The sequence below is a fragment of the Xiphophorus hellerii genome, chromosome 22 (genome assembly GCF_003331165.1).
Source record: "Xiphophorus hellerii strain 12219 chromosome 22, Xiphophorus_hellerii-4.1, whole genome shotgun sequence".
Classification (NCBI taxonomy): domain Eukaryota; kingdom Metazoa; phylum Chordata; class Actinopteri; order Cyprinodontiformes; family Poeciliidae; genus Xiphophorus; species Xiphophorus hellerii.
The window spans coordinates 18,800,994-18,804,927 of record NC_045693.1 but is presented as its reverse complement, the minus strand read 5'-3'; the positions used below and the strand labels follow the sequence as shown (position 1 = coordinate 18,804,927).

The 3,934-nt window shown below is 37.6% G+C and overlaps 1 long non-coding RNA gene across 3 annotated transcripts; it reads right to left on the bottom strand.

Annotated features, from left to right (window-relative positions):
• Positions 1 to 1,853: 1,853 nt before the first annotated feature.
• Positions 1,854 to 2,838, bottom strand: LOC116712723 (uncharacterized). Of its 3 annotated transcripts, none has more exons than XR_004337640.1 (3): positions 2,571 to 2,838; positions 2,444 to 2,500; positions 1,854 to 2,377 (listed from the first exon to the last, which is right to left on the bottom strand). It is a non-coding gene; the product is annotated as an uncharacterized LOC116712723 (long non-coding RNA). The 3 variants fall into 3 exon arrangements; XR_004337641.1 differs by having other exon boundaries at positions 1,854 to 2,170; XR_004337639.1 differs by having other exon boundaries at positions 2,444 to 2,838.
• Positions 2,839 to 3,934: the final 1,096 nt, after the last annotated feature.

Genomic DNA, 3,934 nt, shown 5'->3' with positions numbered 1-3,934 from the left:
GTCTAGGAGCCACAGTTCACAATATGATCCTGGACCTTTCATTTCTCTGCATGGTGTCAGCCAGCAGAGACGCAATCAGAGAAGTAAGAAAAATAACATACCGTGTTTGTGAATAAAGTTGAATGGCTTCTGAAAGAGAGGAAATAGGATTGTTGCTTTAACCTTTTTTTCCACATTCAAAGGTGGTGGCAATTATTAAACTGTACAATGTTAAGAGTTAAAGACAAATTAAACACAAATCATAGGATTCATAACCAATAGCAAGTCAGAGGGCAGAAAATAAAGGATTTCAGAATCCAGAGAAAGTAAAACATGACCGTGCAGAAACATGTTTAGATTTCATAAACAACTTTAAAAACTCAAGTGTTTGAAGTGAGCATGACTACTGTATGTGTAAATTTGCGTTGCAGTTGTTACATGTAGAAAAAAAATGAAAGCAATACAATTTGTAGACATGTTTCTTTTCATTTTAGATTCATGCTGAGTAATAAAAGTCATCATAGTCTATGCCATTCCTTTGGAAAATCTTCGCAATCAACCGGTGAGAGGTGAGGTTCATCCTAGATGTCCAGGCTAATACAGAGTCACACAATATAAACAACATTGCACACACGCACTACTACCTAAGGACAGTTAAGAGTTACAGTGAATGTGTTTAACCTAAATAAATTAAACTGCATGAATGTTAGCACATTATGCTAGAAAATCCAACTTTGGCCTCTCCAGGGATTGATGGAGCCATCAAGTGATTATTAAAATCAGCTTTGCTGTAGGCCTCAGTCATGAAGTGACACAGTGGGAGGAGGGCTGCATGAAACTCCCACAGTGGAGCCAGCAGGTAGGAAACTGCAACCATACAGAAGAGAAAAAAGAAAAGCATACATGATCTTTTTTTACAATGTGGTGCAAATTGGTTTATACCCCAAATAAAATAGTGCCTTTCATATTTCTTCCATTTTAAAATTCTTCCATATTAAAGTGCAGTTCTAGACTTATATAGTGTTAAAAGTTCTTGGATTTGTTCAAGGACTTTGTAATCTTCACAGTGAAAAATAAGCACATTTTAAAGGCTGTTGGTGTAGAGTACAAGGTGGCTCAGCCAGGCAGCAAGAGCAGCTGCAGGTTATCAGGTTGATTAGCAGCCTGATACAAAGGAGCCTGATAAATAGGTTCTCCTTTGGCTAGGCCTGCAAGCATACTAACACAACCAGTAGCTGAGGAACAAAATGACTCCAAACATGGCAATATATTGGGATTGGTTGTTTGTGTGAACAGAGAAAGCATGCTGTGCAACATTTGATCAATTGTGTGTGCAGCTATATATAATTATGCATACAACAAGAAAAGATAAGTTTTTGGTTTTAGGCATCAGAAAAGCATTAAAGCACACAAGTGCACACACATATAATCTTTAGTTTCCTACATAAACTTTGTTAGATTAAAGTTGGGTGTCTAACTGGATGTCTGCAAAACTTTATTTTACTTTCAGTCAGATGAAACATACAAGTAAAGTAAAACAGTACGGTAAAATAATGTGATTTTACGCACACAATTTTACTTGTAATCTGACTCTTCCAGGGTTATGAATAATTTTGAACTTTCATGTGCAAAATACCTTTAATGTGTAGAGCAATGCATATGAGATTTTAGAAAAACCAATGCAATCTTCAAAAAGAAAAAGTAAACTGTATTTTTGATTTATGTGGCAACCTGGGGTGGATTTTCTTTATTATGAAACCCAAATGTAAGATGTTAAAGTTTAAAATAAGGGAAACCGACAACGCCACCTGGAATAACTCCAGGAAAATAGAATAATAAGGACACAGGTACGTTCTACAGGAAATGAGACAAGATTCAGACAATTCTACAAAAAATTTATTAAACTTTAATAGGTTGTTTAAATTAACAATAACCTGAAGTCGAATGGTTAAAACAGTGAATGCCTTTTTAATAAAGTTGATAAAATGTTTAAATTTCAAAGGAAACTGAGGCTTACCAGTGGGGGGAGAGTAGTGAGGAAAGGGGCAACATCTAGTGAAGAAAAGGGATCACCCTGGACACTACAGAGACACGGTAAACACACACACACAAAAAAGGGGTGTTCCACAAAACACACGAGACAAGACACCGCCACCAGGGGTCACCACCGCCACCACAGAAGCCTCAGTCCCTAAAAGAAAGACAAAAAAATGAAACAATACGAGTAAAACAGTGATACAATAGCACTACAATATTGCTTTTTATCCCGTTCGTAGTGCCATCGATGCTCCCGGCAGCGGGGGAAAGTTCATACAAATCTTTTAAAACAATTCATCGTAGGCAAAACAGCAGCGAGTGTACATCCAAATAGAATAGTTGTCAGGGACTCAGCAGGAGGCTAAAAAAATAGAGTAGATTATTAATACACTGCTGATAAAAACTATAACTTATGGTAGCTGCTTACCTGTAAATTACCACACGGCCAGATAAACAGATCCACAAGGTCACCTATGGAGCGCAGCTGTAACAAAACACTACATAAAGGCTTCGTTTACATGAGACGGATGTTACCTAGCCATGCTAGCGCTTACCTTCCCGGCAGCAAACAACCGAACAAATTGGTCCAGGAGTTGGAGGCACAGCAAGGGAGGCTAAACAAATCAAACCAGCTTGCATTAATGGCTATGATAAAAGCTGACAAACAAAGAAACAGCCACGCTTACCCAGCACAGCTCAGCAAACTAAGCAAAATGAGTTGACGTCATGACGCAAGTAGTCTTGTGGCAGGTAGAGACCTGCTTATATGCAGCAGCTGAAATTGATCTTAAAGTGGCAGCGTACCATTTATGCTGCTACATTTATTTTTGTTTTCTTCAGATTTGAGTGGACTGTATTTTTCAGTGTGTCCTGATTAATGCATACTTCCACCCTGCTTTACTTTGACTCATTGTGTAGTTATTCACAGGTGGCTAACTCCCACGAATACTGGGGGTCTACTGTATATGTAGTGAAAGATTGTATTTTAACATCATTACTAAACCAACAGCCAGAAATCATGTCTGATGTGAACATTTTCTTTTAATTAAATAAAGAGATGCTGGAGGTCTTTGATGATTTTATCTGACTTTTAAGTAATTTTAAGCACAAACATGTTAAATTAGTTGATAAGTACTCATAATATTTATCTTAGGTAACCCTGACCTATCTGTTTCTAGAAAAAGGCTTCATTTTGGGAAGTGGCAGTTAATCACTTTTGACCCTGACATTTAAGCCCTTTTCCAGAACATTTAAATCAGTTCCACAAACCTAATGATTTCTTGTGGAACAAATCAATTTCTTCACTGATTCACTAAATGAGAGACAGAGCTAACAAGTGAAACACAAGCAAAGATACCGTTATTTACAAAGACCTACTCTTGCTGGGTGCAGAAGCTCAATGCTCACCAACTAGAGCAATTCACTGTTTTCATTTTCTAATGTAGCTGTCTTAAGTACTCATAAAATCTGATCTGGACTTTACTGAGTCAGGACAATGGAATTAGTTACATAATTAGTGAACTGCATGATCAGGTAATGTCCGCTATTAATAATTCATCAGACGTTTCCTTCTTCATTGCTGTGACATTTCCTATGCTTACCTGCAATAAGTCACGTGTTTTAATAAGTTATTCTGAGAAAATAGAATTAGAAGATCAGAGTAAGAAAGATGTTAAGAGAGAAGGCAGTTCCAAACTGAGAGAAATTGAAAACTAACCGCAGAGATGATGAATGGTGAAGAGGCAACTGTTCAGAGCTTGCGTCACACAGACCAAAAAAAGCCCCAGATGAGACTGCATAGAGGTTGCTAAAGTTGGAGTCTGCAGTTCAAAAAGGTTTCTGTGCTCCTTTCCATCCTAAATTCCTACCTTTCCATTTAGAGAGCACTTCTGCCCGCACTTCAAGCTGTTGCTATGAA